The 16162-nt window shown below is 46.6% G+C and overlaps 1 protein-coding gene and 1 pseudogene across 19 annotated transcripts in view; one reads left to right on the forward strand and one right to left on the reverse strand.

Moving 5' to 3' along the window:
- The window catches only part of Wnk (Wnk kinase), a 541117-nt gene that overhangs the window by 82086 nt on the left and 442869 nt on the right, over positions 1–16162 (forward strand). The gene's annotated exons all lie outside the window — the stretch shown is intronic.
- LOC142557919 (tubulin alpha-1 chain-like) lies at positions 4080–4762 on the reverse strand (annotated as a pseudogene).

Below are 16162 nucleotides of genomic sequence, written 5' to 3' on the forward strand. Positions count from 1 at the left end.
CTAGAACCATTACACCTTTCCACCGTACCCCGGCACATTATCAGCACACGGCACATCATCATCATCTGAGCTAGAGTCGCTGTTTGACGGCGGGTGAACTTGCTCAATTATTTCATCATCGTTCAGTTCAGCACATGACAACACCGCGCCGTCAACATCTGCGGAGTATTCAAATGTAATGGCAGCAGAAATCAGCACACGGTTGGTGCCATTTGACGTGGTCTGTCGGTAAGTTCACGAGAAAGACTCCTTAGAGCCAGCAGAGTGCTGTCTGGAATGCAAACTAAACAAACAAGCACTGAATAGCAGAATAGTGTCTGAAAGGCAAACTCAACAAACAGAATGGCAAGAGCAGGTCATGTGCTGGGTCGCTGGAATAGGATGTGATAGCCAGAGCCAGAAGTCCTTTGTAAATTCAGCCTGAAGGATGCTGTCTGTTCAAGAGACACACATTAAATCTAGATACATAAGCTTTCTCTGTCAATACGCCATTTTCCACCAAGACCGTGATGATGCTTTTGCCTCATCAGGTGTTGTGGCCATGAGAATCTATAAGGGTGTAGTTGGCCGAGCAATTATCGCTCCGAATGCCTCTTGAGGCAGTTCCTGACCAAGCCGTGTTGTTCGATAAGCTAGTCAACATTAGCAAGTTATATATCTCCCTGGACTACCGACCCCATAAAACAATTTCACAGCTTCTTAGATGAGCTTCCTGATCTCTATATAATTGGTGGGGATGTTAATGCACATAGTACTTTGTGGGGAGACTCTTATTGGAATGTGAGAGAGTGCATAATAGAAAATTTCTTGTTTTCAAGAGCCAATGTACAGCAGTGTTGTACATAGCACATGCTCCTCGACAGACTTAAGCATAGTGTTGAGTACACTCATGCCATACCTGGGATGGTCTGTTCTTTAGAACCCCTTTGGAAGCAACTGCTTGCCAATTATTTTAACCTTAAAGGGAAGCTGAAGGGTTTTCCAGAAAAAATGAGTGAAGAGCTGTACATAATGGCTTTCAACACTTCGAATTCGAATATCGCATCGAAACTGAGCGAAAAAAAGCACAACCTACCTTATTTCTACGAAAAGCGTAGCAGCAGACACGGGGCAGCTCGCCCGCCTCGTTTGCGCCTCGTTTGCGCCTCTGATTGGTCGGGCACCTCGTGACGTCAGCAATGGTGTTCGTCCGGACCGACCGCTGCCGCTACACATGAAGCACAGTGCAAGGTGGTATATGACGCTGTTGTTTTGGTGAGACGGTAATGGTAAATTTCGAGAGCTTGCGTTTCTCTGAGGAGTTCGGTGTTGCTCCCTACATGTACGAGCTGATTGCGACGAGCTGGCCTCTCGAAGAAGCAAAAGATGCTGGTAGCAAGCAGTGGTTTCGACGGCAACAAAAGCTAAGTGTTAGCGTCTCCTCGTGTTATAAATTTTCTTTGGTGATTACGTTTTTTGCAAAGCTGCATTCAGCGATCCAGTGAGCTCGTCTCTGGGCAAACAACTGTACTGTTATGTTCCTACATGCCTCCTCGTGGAATGTAAGCGGGGATGCGATCGTCGGCGTTTGTGCGCTGCCCCAAAGTAGTCGGCAATCTACACAGATAGTTTACATGCGGGAAAAGTTTTCTGGCTCTTTCAGCACGTGTAGTGACCATCAGCGCGCCATCCGCACGCTACTTGTAACCGGAGCCGTAAAGGCGGTGAATTCCGTGGGCTACGTGAGACGGCTGGTTTCTCTCTATGCGCAAGAGAAGGGGGAGTGCAGCGTCCTGGCCTGCGCTGGCTTTGCAAATTACACATGCAAATTTTACACTTGCACTGGGTTATGGTAGCTGCATGTAGGCTGTTTCACAACACGGGTGCTGATAGCAAACGGTGGTTTGCGACGAAACCTGCGTCAAGGCTGGGAGATAAACATGCACCTTCCGTTCAGCGTGCTAACATGAAAGAGCTAGCTGTAAATCAAAATCCAGGTTTGGACGAGTTCGTGTATTTATAAGGTCTTCCAAGACCAGTTACCATCCGTCCGCCCGCACCCGTCTCGTCATCATGTGTTCATTGCCCCGACCTTTTCGTGCTGCGTTTAGAAAGCCTGCTAGCAGCAAGTTGTACTCTCACTCATTCACGCATTATTGATAAACTCTGGTAGTAATCGTCGTCATGAAAGTGGTTAGAGCACAGTACTGTTATTGAGCGCTTACAATTCTTTCAATTCACAGCAGCCTCCCACTTAGCTGAAAGCTTCTTGTCTTGTGGGAAGTAATGGAACATCGACACATATTTGGCGGCCGCTGGTGTTTGTGCAACCGTAGGCTGCACAGAACGCTGGCATGATCGGCCTACCACTTCAGTTGATGCTGTGCACGTCAACTACCACTTTACATACGCACAAACAAGGAATGCAGTGTCGAGCGAAGCAAATTATGACTGCACGCACGCTTTAACAAGCGCGGTCAGGCACGGTCGTGGAGACTGCAAAGGAACGGAACACCAGTACTGACGTCACTACGCCGCGGTTTCCAGTCTCTGCTTGCATCGTCAGCGTCAGCAGCAGCGCGCGGCGCTCGACGAGGGGCGGAGCGACAGCGCAATTTTAACCGATGATTACGTCGCTCCTAAGTGAAAAATCTCCCCCAAAATTTTACCTGCATGGTTTATGAGGTTCCCGCATCCGTATATGAGCGTGTTATTGAATTCGACACACTCTTCAGTTTCCCTTTAACAAAACAAGAGGATGCACCCCACATTCTCCCTGGTGGAAAGTTGACTCAACCAACTGGCAACATTTCTGAAAGCTCACATATTTAGGCCTAGATGACATTGCTGCCTTCAATATAGACGATGCTGTGGCATATCTAGCAAATTTCATTATTGACGTTGCTATGGAATGTATCAAACTAACGGACTGGTCAGTAAACGTTGCATCCCGTGGTGGAACAATTAATGTCAGAAAGCATGCAAAAATCAATGCAAAGCCTGGGGGATTACTTCGCAATTCCGCTGAAAATGTTAATTTCAAACGGGTTAACTCACAAGGCAGAAGAACATGTCAGCGTGCAAAGAGAGAGAGTTGGGAAAGGTACATTTCTGGTATAAATTCTGTGGGATTCTCGCCCATGCTCTTGGGACAAAGGAACAACAACACAGTAGTGCAAACAATCACAAGGGCATTTCTTGTATCTTTTAGACTAATGCCTGCTAGCTGAGTTGCTATCCACAAAACATGCTGATGGGCGCATGACAAATCAGGGAAGTCCGACTCACCGTGACCGAATAACGAACGAACCCCATGCTGGACACCAACACCTAATCATTCGCGCATACAGTCACGCGAACGGTGGCGCGTTCGAACGATCGTGTTCGTCCATTCCGGGGTCGGCCTTGCAAGGCGGTTTTGCAGAAGCATGGATCGGCGCACGCGTACAACATCCGCACCGCTTGCTGATCCCGAGCCAAAGAAAATGAGCCTTCTCCTTTTTGCACCTAAGTAGCGTTAGCAGAGCAACACTCACGCCATCTCTTGTACTATCGTGCAAGCATACCGACCGCTGTAATAAAGCCACGCGGCAAAGCCGGATTACAGGAGACGGTAGCTATGCAGGAAAACAACATATCAGGGGACGCGTGAGAGTCGCATCCTGACAATTCTTAGATTGATGAGGATGAAGTGTGAAATACGATCAATAAATTAAAATGCCGTGAAGTCGCACCCCCTGCCCTTGGTAGCCCGGCGTGATAGCCTGGAAGATGAGGCAGATTTTCTGGAGGAACACTTCGAATACATCTGTAGCGCTTCACACTACGTGGAAGCCTTCCTGAGGTTTAAATAGTGCACAGAGCGGCAGCCCCTAAAATGCAGATGTGCGCGAAACGAGGCATACACTCGACCATTTAGTCTCGCTGAACTTCAGGCATCTCTCAACTGTTGCAACAACTTGGGCGATCATATTGCTACGGAACAGCCGCCACAGTGTGGCTGCACTGAGGAGAAGGAAGACGACGTGGCCACCGCTTGATATAGCGTCGCCATCATTGCCACCGCTTGTCTACGTGTAAATATATTGTAGACTCGTACGTCAGCTACACGTAACATTAATTTGGTGGAGGTGCGGGGTAAGAATGGAGTTGTAGGGTTCCACGACTGCTGTAGAGACCTGTGGGGCTGGGTAGATGGCGAACTCGAGCTTGGATGGACTTCTTGCCATAGTCAACCGAGAGGCGCTCCATGAGGAGCGAGGTGAAGCCCGAGCCAGTGCCACCTCCAAAGCTGTGGAAGATGAGGAAACCCTGCAGGCCCGTGCACTGGTCTGCCAGCTTCCTGATCCGGTCCAGCACCAGATCCACAATCTCCTTGCCGATCGTGTAGTGGCCGCGAGCATAGTTGTTTGCCGCATCCTCCTTGCCGGTGATCAGCTGCTCTGGGTGGAACAGCTGCCTGTAGGTTCCAGTGCGCACCTCGTCCACGACGGTCGGCTCCAGGTCCACGTAGACGGCGCGGGGCACGTGCTTGCCGGCGCCCGTCTCGCTGAAGAAGGTGTTGAAGGAGTCGTCGCCTCCGCCGATGGTCTTGTCGCTCGGCATCTGACCGTCCGGCTGGATGCCGTGCTCCAAGCAGTACAACTCCCAACACGCATTGCCGATTTGTACGCCGGCCTGGCCGACGTGCACAGAGATGCATTCACGCATTGTCACCGGTTAGTGAAGACGTAGGGCCCAAAAAACGTTTACTCCGACGTCGACAAGGAACGTCCGTAAACCAATGGGTACAGAATGATAGGGCACCTACACCCTGAAATTGTAGAAACACTGTTGTCTCTTTTATAGGGGTGTTACGCAAATTCGTGTCTGTGGACTTGACCCTTCTTTGGATTGCTCTGTGCCAGCGGAGTGGCAGTAATTCGCTAGCATTTTTGCAGCAGCCCTAACAGTCAGAGCTGTTGAGTTGAGTCAGAATTGAGACTGTGGCAGTTTCAGGCCAGGGGGACGGGGTGAGTCTTTAACTTAAGGCATTTATTCACCTTACTTATTTACACACACCAAGAATGGCAACAACAACAGACCGCAGCGATGAAGTTTTTTGCATGACTGAGATGAAAAACCACAAAAAGAAAAAGGGGGGGGGGGGTAACACACAAGTGGCTGATGATGGCTCAGTTCACCTAGCTTAAAACCCTGGGGCGGTCAGTCACCCACAAAGGCTAGGCACTGCAGGGGGAGGGCACGTGGCAGTCTGTGCTACTAAGTTGAGTTGAGTTGCTCCCCTGGTCGAGTTGAGCTGCTCCTCGGGTTTGAAGAAAGGGGGGAAAAGGGCAATGGGGGCTTTGGGTGGCGTCGTCTTATCAAGGTGGGGAAAGCTGTGGGAGCAGTGAAAGTGCTCTCTCCATGTATTCTTGCTGCAATCTCGCACGTAATTATCTCGTGATAACCAAACGCGGTGACTGCGATAACATCAGAGTGTGCATTATACACTTTTCAATATTATGTGGGAAACTGGCTATATTCCATCCTCTTGGAAAGAAGGTATTGTCATTTCCGTACTTAAATAAGGCGAGGACTCGTCATTAGCCAGCAGCTATAAGCCATTAGCTTTCACAAGCTGTTTTTGCTAACTATATGAAAAAAATAAACTGGTGCTTAATCTGTGTACTTGAAAGCAACAAAATCCTAGACACCCTTCAATGTGGCTTCATAGAAAGTATGTAAGCAATTGACTACGGTCTCCACATTGAGTCATACATTAAAAATGCTTTTGTACAATTCTGTCTCATATTATTTCTTGACATGGAGAAAGCTTACAACACGACATGGCACTGGAGAATTGTCATGATCTTTTTGCAAGGAGTGTTTATGGCAACATGTTAAACACAATTGAAAGTTATCTCTCTAACTGTGCATTTCACTTAAGAGTGGCCATGCTTTCTCTTTGTTATTCAACCAAGGGACTGGTCTGCTGAGGCATGTTTAGTTGCACACCCTTAATTGTAAAAATGAGTTCCCTGCATTCAGTCATTCCATGCACCATGTCTTACTCTTTACACTTCGATGATGTGCAGGTAGGTTTCCAATCAGGCAATATTTCTTTCTACGAACGACGAATGCAGGTTGGAATAAACAAATTGTCAAAATGGGGGGATGAGAATGGCTTCAAAGTAAACGCCTAAAAATGTACTTGCGTACTTTTCTCAAGCAAGAGAGGTTTAACACCAGTGCATAGTATTATGATCAAGATAGATCAACTCTCTGTGAGCAGCAAACGTAAATTCTTAGGGATCATTTTAGGCTCTAAGCTCATGTTTATTCCCCATATTAAATATCTTAACACGAAATGTCTGAAAACAATGAACCATTTAAGGCTTCTGTCACGTACAACATGGGGCAGTGACCAAAAATGCCTTTTGAACTTTACAAGAGCCTTGTCTGCTCAGGCCTTGACTATGGTGCTATAATTTATCAGTCTGCAACGCCAAGTGCACGAAATATTGTAGACCCTATTCACCATCTGGATATCCGTCTTGCAGCTGGTGCCTTAAGGACAAGTCAGATTCAAAGCCTCTAAGTAGAGTCCAATGAGTAGTCTCATCTATAGCAGTCATTTACCAGCTTTACATATTTTCTTAGCGTACATGCGAATATTGAACATCCCTGACATTCTCATTCAACAATAAATGACAATCGACAATTTCATAATTGACTTTCAACGAGAGAGCTGTTTTGTCTGCGTGTGAGGAACTTTAGTGAAGAAATGGATGTTCCACTGCTTGAATGTCTCCTTCTGGCTCCAGTGGAGCTGTCCCCGCCGTGGCAGTGGCAGCTCATAGAGTGTGACACCATTTGTAGAGGTCACTAAACATGCTCCACAGATGCACATTAGAATACATTTCCTAGAACTTCAGGCAAAGTACTCGTGCCCAGAATTTTATACAGATTCATCAAAACCACATCCTGGCATGTCTTATGCAGCAGTCGGTCTCTGCTTTTCAGAATCCAACGTTCTGCACACTGAAACAAGCATTTTCACGGCAGAGGCCTGTGCAATAGTTGGCTGTGAAACACGTCAGGAAATTAAAACTACAAAAGGCAGTTGTATTCACAGACTCCCTAAGCGTTGTGAAAGTGTTAAAATTCCTGTAAAAATACAACTCCTTGTAATCAATTATCTTTGTTCGCTGCTATATGTTACTTGTGCATCTAATTAACATGTTATAATCAGGGTGTCTACCAACCAGGAAAACCGGGAATTCTCAGGGATCTTGAATAGTCTGGAAATACTCGGGGAAAACTCAGGGAATTTGTGCTTTTATCAGGGAAAATGAGCAGTAATGTTGTGGAAAGGGAACGAAAGTCGCGGTAATGCTGGCCAGAGTAACAGAGAGGAATCGGTAACGAATCCTCTTTGACGCCGTGTAATCTGCTGGAGGAGTTGCCAGTGTGCCGTCAACGACAGACTTTCCTGACGCCTGATAATTCAGACGGCTTCGCGGCGCCACGACGTCCATCATAGAGTCAATGTGTAAGAATGTCTGAAACTTCGGACGCGAAAACCCTTCGTCGTCCGAGTTTTCGGACTTTCTGCCGTGACCGCTGGTTCGAAACAGCATTAATCAAAGCACGACCTACTGTATAAAGAGCGACCTGCGCATCCCGTGGTCGCCTATGGCAGCGCGCGGCCGAAGAGATACCACGTGATCATTGAGTAGGGACCAAGCGTGCCGGTAGAGGCCGCTAGTGCTCACCCTCACAGCAACGCCCGAAACGCTCCAGCCCTGCCTTCAGGAGTACTGCGATGACGGTAAAAATTCGTAGAGGAGCTGCAGTAAACTCGGCATTTCACGTTATAGACAGGGTGCGGCTAGAAAAATGCGCGGCGGTACATGTGATACATGCCCCAGATATTTGGTATCTTCGCTGTGCAGTGCAATGAAACTACTTTGAAGGCGCGGCTGCTAGGATTGACATAGTGTAATCCCTTAGAGATTTTTCTCCCCTCATTGCCTGCTAAAATGTTGGTTAGTGCTGTGGTGCCAATAAGGTCTGGTGCGCACTTTCCGCGCTAGCCGAGGCCTGAGCGCGCCCGCAGTTCATTCTCCCGTAGGTTTCGCTAGTCCCGAGCCAGACGCAATGAACGCACTACGTACCGCTTTTCAGGGCCCACGCGTTCCTTTGCTGCATTCGGCACGTTCACTGAAGTAATGTGCCGTTGAGAGCGCGGCAGAACGCGAGTAGGTTAATTGCAGTGCATGCCACAATCGTAAAAATGTGCTGTTATTGACGTATTTATTTACACGCCGCTTTACCAAATGATAGCGAAAGTCTAGCTTGAAAAATTCCAAGGGCGCTTTGTTGTGCCATCACACAGACAGTCACTACACTTTAAGCACTTTTCTGGAGTTGGGCTTTTGAAGCGAAAAGCTTCACTACGCTAGTCAACACCGCGCTTCGCGCGAGCCGGCTATGTCGCGATTGGCTCCGTAAGCGTGTTTGGAGTCGACGCAGTTGGTCACTGCCGCGCCGCTTTAACCGCTTTACGCGCGCCATTTACGCCGCTTTACCAAATGATAACAAAAGTCTAGCTTGAAAAATTCGAAGGACGATTTGTTGTGCCATCACACAGACAATCACTACACTTTAAGCACTTTTCTGGAGCTGGGCTTTTCAAGCGAAAAGCTTCGCTACGCTGGTCAACACCGCGCTTCGCGCGAGCCGGCGTATGTCTGAATTGGCTCGGCGTATGTCTGAAATGTCTGAATTCGGAGTCGACGCATGTGGCCACTGCCGCGCGCTATGCGTCATCGTTTGACGTTCGCCGCAAGCGCGTGTTTATCGCGGAGGCCGACTATATAACCGCTTGCCAGTGAATAGGCGTGCGCATTCAACATGGAAGGAGAGGTATACTACCGATACAGAGAGCTGTGTTTATGGCTGTACAGAAATCGCAAGACAATGTGCCCAACAATGATGAATAAAGAAGTTTAATAATCATGCATAACTTATGGTATATATCATTGATAAGCAATTTGCATAACTACACAAGGCACACGTATAGCATAACCATAAGCTCCCGGCTAAACCGTAAGCATATCCATAAGTGAAACCGTAAGCATAACCATAGGCTAAATCGTAAAGCATAACCATAAGCTAAACCATAAGCATCACCGAACCTTTTCGCTTCGAGATATCCAGGCTTAACCTTAGCTAAGCCCCAGCCTTTTTTTTTTTTTTTTGTACAGAATTGTTCAGGTTTCAAGCATTGATTCCTAATATCGGTCACGGGGAACTCATGAAATGAAATTCCTCTTGATGCTCGGCCGCTTGACTTGCACAACGGCACGCAGCAGTAAACCATCGTGCTTGAAGTTGGCGCAAACGCGAAAGCCGGCGCCCACGGGGCTGAGAATCGCAGTGTCGCTGAAATAGAATCTGGTAATCAAGATCTAGCAACACCAACAGATCACCAAGCACTCAGCTAATCGACTGTCTCGCGCACGTGCGTTTGCGTCCTTCCGTGCTCTCGCCGAAATGCTTGCTGCCCGTGCGTGCGGCCGGCTACGGGGTGGGAGTACGTGGGGGTGAGCACTAGCGCCACTGTTCGTGGCGGCGATTTGGAAAACTAAAAAAAGCCACACAAGCAAAAGCAAATCGGCGGCGCTGGCGCAGCGCCGCACGCGCAGGTCGCCCCTTATACAGTAGGTCGTGAATCAAAGCCACCACGATCGCCGCCATTTTGATCACCTTGCCGCCTCGAACCGGCGCTCTCGCACGCGAATCTGCTGGCAGCCGTAGCCACCACCGCGGCAATGCTAGGCCTAGCTGCTTCGACGTTCGCTATTAGGCTTCTTGCCGTTCTATGCCGTGTTTTTCATTGAAAGAATTCGCTATTGTCAAGCAACGGCACCCACTTGTCCTTTCTGGTCCTCGCGATTTGTTTCGAAGCTCGGAGAGCACAACGCGTTGTACAATGACGGTTCCCGAAAGTTAACTTTGCCCCAATACATAAGTGTTACGTGGTGAAGCATACGCAAAAGTATTGCGGTGAAACATAAGCGTCGTGAAGGGGCAATTGCCATGGGACACAGTATGTATTCTTTAATTATACACGCGTGCACCCGCCATCTTCTGTCACAGTACGAGCACCGATATACCTAATTAGTGTACTGGCAGGCCTTCTGAGCTTTTTTGGATGTGCCTGCAGTGATTTGAGCCCTCAAAGGGCCCTTCACAAGGTCTGGCCATTTTGAGCCGACAAGTGCCATGCGTACTATGCGCGCCAATGATCATGTCTGTTAACTATTACATCACTGCACGCCCCATGGAAAGAGCTGAAATTTCAAACCAAATGCTGTCGGCCGTTCTTCTGCTGTCTCCGGCTGGGCGCCATGCACCCAGCCGGAGAGCGGACGTAATTGCAAAAGTACGCCTACATATGTTGCACTGCTGTCACGTCGCTCATAGTGACATGTGACTTCGAGACTTATTCAAGGCAACATCTGTTATTTGTGTAATCTGTTGCTTCAGTAGACGAAATAAAGCTTAGAGAAATAATAAAACAGACAAAGAGAATGTCTGCGTGTTCTTGTTTTACTTCGCACCGCTGCAAGAGAGCTGTACTTCTGTTTCATCTGCATGTTCCTACTTCGTGCAGACAACGAAAGTATGTTATTTTCTACAGCATTCGAGCTTGCGATGCTGCTCTGTGATCCGCTTGTGTCTGCCTCACTATTCGCGTAGCACTGGCTGATACTGCTAGTCAGGTTTCTTCGTGTGCAGCTAGTCAGGTTTCTTCGTGTGCAGCATGCGATATTGTGTGCTGCGCAAAACGAGACAAATGCAACAGCTCGCACGCAACGCCGTCAGTAGAAGTGCACCATGCAGCAAAAAAGAGAGGAGAGAAAAAATAATGAAGGCGGACCCATGACATATGCATCACGGGATTGATCTTCGAACTCCGGTATGGGAGAATGCAGGAAAAGGATTTCGCTTGCAGAGGCTAGACGGGGCAAGCGGAAAAGTGTCTCTCTTGGTAGTGGGTCTCGCCTCCTGAAATCATGGGTTCGCGGCACCAAAATATTTCGATCTCGGCTATTAATGAACCACTATGAAAAATTTTTGCAGCAGTATGCTTCCTAGAGGGCACATAACTTCCAGCGGTCCTGTGTCCTTCGTCTGTGTTCATGTAGCTTCCGCCATTCTACGCCCTGCCATCCACAAACTAATGGTTTGGTCGAGCGCACAAACAGAACGTTTGCCAACATGCTGTCCATGTACGTCAATTCAGCACACAAGAATTGGGACAGTATCTTGCCTTTCATTACCTATGCCTTCAATACCGCGAGACACGAGACCACTGGTTACTCACCATTTTTCCTTCTGTATGCTCGTCCGCTGCGCTACACCCTCGACACCATATTTCCCTACTTCGCTCATGACAACGAATCAATTGATGAGGTCCTATGTCGAGCAGAAGAAGCGCGACGCCTCGCTAGGCTTCGCACCCTAACATCGCAGGACCGGTCCAAGATACGCTATGACGGGCATCACTGCCACGTTTACTTCGATCCTGGTGACCTTGTGTGGCTCTGGACGCCGTTGCGGAAGCGTGGCTTGTGCCAGAAGTTTCTCGCCCACTACGTCGGCCCTTACGTTATTCTGGAGCGCCTCAGCGAAGTAAACTACTGCATTGTGCGTCTCACGAGCAGTGGACGACGCTCGGCCAAGGCTGAAATGACACACGTCGCGCGTCTGAGGCGTTACAACCCACGAGATGACTGACTCGCCCGGCGGGCTTCGTCTGTCAGCGGGGAAATGTCACAAGCTGTCATGAACCACGCCTTCCATGCAGACAACCACATGAAAGAAAGAGGAGAACGACGTTAGCCAAGCTGCCGCGAGAACGCTCTTCAACAACCACGCCTATCAACTAGATTCATCTAGTTCTGCATTGAACACCTTGTGTGTAAAATTATAATCGAAATTTGATATGTGGCCTGGTGAAGGGTCCTTCAAGGACAGTAAAAGACATGCATTCATTTTTTCTAACTGCCTCATTTTTCGTATGTTTTCGCAGCCCCTAGGGAGTCAAAAAAATTTGACGTTGACTGTACAACTGACCAAGAGGAAGCTTCAAATGGTCCATGGGGCGAACATGCAGTGGAAGGAGGATGAGAAGAGAAACGCCCTACGCATTGAGGAATGAATGGGAAAGGAAGTGTGCCATGCTTCTTTAAAGGAGCTTGAGCTCCAAAAAGCAAAAGAACACCTGTATCTCGGCGTCAGCCACAATGCAGGTGGTGTTTAAAATAAACTCTTTAAAACAGTGAAGCACAACACTGAGGTGTTGTGCATGGGCTGAGAGTATGTCAGGACAGTTGAGGTTTACTTACCAACTGTTGAGAGAGAATATCTTTTGTGACAAAGTTCAGGCCTCATATCAATGAGCTTGCTATGAGTTTATAGAAATTGCTCATATTCGAAAATATTTTCTTTTGTATGCATCTCCTTTTTATTCGTATTTGAGGATGTAAGACTCGATTTGCAATGGTTTTTACCATTTTTTAAAAGATATTTTATTCGCTGAGCATTTTACTAACTCCACCCTTCCGTTTTCTGTTTGAATAAAACAAACATTAGTCCTTGCTATTCAAACTGTATTAAATCATTATTTATTTTTTAACATGCTTACTAGAGAGTGGCAGCATCGGGTGACATGGTGTCAACCCTTCTTGACATAAAATGAAGTTCTGTGTCACTCGGAGAATTTTGCAAAGGCACTCAGGGAAATCCTGGAAAATTCAGGGATTTGGAAATGTCAACTTGGTAGGCACCCTGTATTATAATATGTTGGCTGTCTGGGCATGGAGGCATCGAAGGCATCGCTGAGCATTTTACTAACTCCACCCTTCCGTTTTCTGTTTGAATAAAACAAACATTAGTCCTTGCTATTCAAACTGTATTAAATCATTATTTATTTTTTAACATGCTTACTAGAGAGTGGCAGCATCGGGTGACATGGTGTCAACCCTTCTTGACATAAAATGAAGTTCTGTGTCACTCGGAGAATTTTGCAAAGGCACTCAGGGAAATCCTGGAAAATTCAGGGATTTGGAAATGTCAACTTGGTAGGCACCCTGTATTATAATATGTTGGCTGTCTGGGCATGGAGGCATCGAAGGCAACTTGCTTGCAAATTAAATTGCCACACGAAATCTAGCAACACTCCATAGCTGTTCTTGCCATGGACCTTGAGTCATTTTTGTGCAAAAGCTAAGAAGCTATTGGCAATGAATCTGGCACACTGAAACACCCACCATGGTTGCTTAGGAACTCTGGCATTGCGCTGCTAAGCATGAGGTTTACAGAATCGGTTCAAATCCCAGTTGTGGCAGGTGCATTTCGACGAGGGCAAAATGCAAAAATGCCTGTGTGGCGTGCATTGGGTGCATGTTAAAGAATTTGAGGTAGTCGAAATTAACTGAAGTCCCCCACTACAGCGTGCCTCATAATCAGATCCTGGTTTTGGCATGTAAAAACCCCAAATTTAATTAATTTTGGGACACTGAAACGTCAAACAAGCTACATGTAATGATGCCCTGTTTGGGAAATTTGCCCCCATTAATGAAAATGTGGTGAACAGGGCTACTTCTCTGCCAACTACACACATGACACACACTCTTACCTGCTAACCGGTGATGTACCCCTATCCGTGGCAAATGTGGTGAGACACTGACCATCCTTCATGCTTGGTTTGAGTGTGAAACACTGCAAGAAAAAAAGCACTTTCCTTTAGCCTACCGATAGTAAATCCCACTACACTGACAATGCTTCTTAGCAAAGAACCATTTTTTGACAGTGATGCCATCTTGAACTTTTTACACGATGTTGACGCCTTGCAAGTCTTGAAGCCGCGAGTTTCATAGCACGTCCTCTCACTGGAGGCCGCTGCTATGATAAGACGCTTTTGTAGAGCACATATTTCTAGGCCCTTGGGTTTGAGGGTCCTGCTTAGGCATTTGTGCTACTGACAACCATAGCTTTTAGCATATCACCCCCTCGCTGCATATCTTTAATGTCTGTAGCGCATTTCATACCTCACTTGTGATTATCATAGCTTTGACACATATATATTTCACGCACTTTACAGTGAATGTTTTTAGGCTGCTATGCAGCCATGTTACATATATCCTTCGTTATTGACCATACATTCAATACATTATGCCACTGTCTGGTGCTCTTAGGCCATCCCTGGCCCTTGCGCCGAAAAATCCCCAATAATCAAAATGAAATGGAATGTTTGAAAATAGGGGCCTTACCTGTACCAAACATAAACCATAAAGATAGGTTCTGTTGCATGAATTTTACTACATTTGTAGAATATTATACTATATTAGGGTACCACTTTAGAAAAAAGGGGCATTTACTTCTCCAAGGGGGATGCACATGAGCCTCCACTAATGGGCGTGCACTCTAGACTGAAATCACAAGCCGGACAGCAGGTGACCCCACCGATGGAGAAGATGGCCACCGATGCTTCAAACGGGGCCTAGTCGCGTCAGTCGTGTGCGTCTGCTCCTCATCAAAGTGAATTCCCGAATTGTTTGTGATTATTTACCATGCCAGAAATATTATTGCGAGCCTACAATGCACCATTTGTGCCACGTGTGATTATTCTGAGCCATGATCTGCCGACGAAAGATTGCAGCGAGCATCTCTGACACAGCATTATGCTTTTTCTGAAAACATGATCTCTCAGCGACACCTCTACAAACATCCTGCGTGTTTGTTCCATGGTGTTTTGTTTGGCTCCAAAGTTACGACGAGGAAAATTTTTCAAAATCTGGTGCCTAATATTAGCGGTGGGTGTGTTCGTGTACTGTGTTGCTGTAAAAAAAAGAAGTGAAAAGGTACGAAAAAAGAACTCTCATTCTAAAAATAACTTTGTGAAAACACAAAACCAATAAATACATATTCTATGCTATTTAAAAGCAAGAGTATTTATTTAAAACGATGAATGAAGCATTTTTGTACCTTCCTTGCCTTGATCGTCTTGTCGCTCAGCTTTGTAATGGTTTCAATAAATGCATTTTTTGTTTTTAAGTAGTTATAATAGCAACTGATTCATTTTAACTCGGAGAACTAGTAGTAAGTGTGCCGTGTACATGTAAAGCAGCACGAAGGTCGTGCAGAGCTGCTCTTTCTTTTTTTGTCCCTTGCAATGAAGCTAAAAAGCAGACGAGGCACGGCATTGTAGAAGGCATGAAATTATTTTTCTCTTGCGATCCGGCGTGTGCTGTAGCATTCAAATCACGAGAGCTCTACCAAATCAGTAGTCAAAATACAAGAGTATTTAGGCCAAGAATTACGCATTTTAGGAACACGGATTTTAGAGTGGTACTATTTTAGTCGCGGAGGCAATCGGCTGTCATGCTTCGCTCATCTGGGTGAGGTCTCCCCTTTTTTCTAAAGTTGTACCCGACTATAGTTTATTCATGTATTCAATGATAAATCATGTATAAAACTGTAAACATAAAAAAAAATTGCTCGCTTTATTGTTGCCTAAAATATTATTGTCTTGCTTTTTCTCAAAATAAGTGACTGTGAAGAAATTAGATCTGTACTAAAATAGTATGAGCTTAGGGGGGAACATCTCCTGAAAAAAATGTGGCCCTCAAAGGGTTAATTTATTTGCGCTCAGTGGCCATCGTCGTCACCAAGATAATTGGTGTCTAAAATCCACAACATGTTTTCCTCTGTGCACTCTATCCAATTTTTGTAATGAGTTAACAACTATCACAAATGGCATGGTGACCGATGCCTCAACTAGCCACTTTGTCAGTTCATCTTGTGATGCACACAAATGTCTGGAATGACAAAAACACTTAACATGGCTCCTTTGCTGTTAGCTTATCATGTAAAATAACTTTTGAATGAGCAATAAAAAATTGGGGTAAGAACCATATATTGGGTCTCTTCGATTTTCGGAGTTCTGGCAGCCCGCTAGTTCCGGTTCTGTTAGGAAGTCACGTGGGCTGGGATCCCAAGACAACCCGAACCTGCCCGAAGTTTGCAAAATCGAACGCCGGGACAGCTGGCCAAATGTAAACATGCTACCAGCACGGCAGCGCCCGGCGAGGTCGGCGCGCGCTCTGCGTAGTCGGCCCATTTATGC

This window comes from Dermacentor variabilis, chromosome 9 (genome assembly GCF_050947875.1).
Source record: "Dermacentor variabilis isolate Ectoservices chromosome 9, ASM5094787v1, whole genome shotgun sequence".
In the NCBI taxonomy this organism is placed as follows: Eukaryota; Metazoa; Arthropoda; class Arachnida; order Ixodida; family Ixodidae; genus Dermacentor; species Dermacentor variabilis.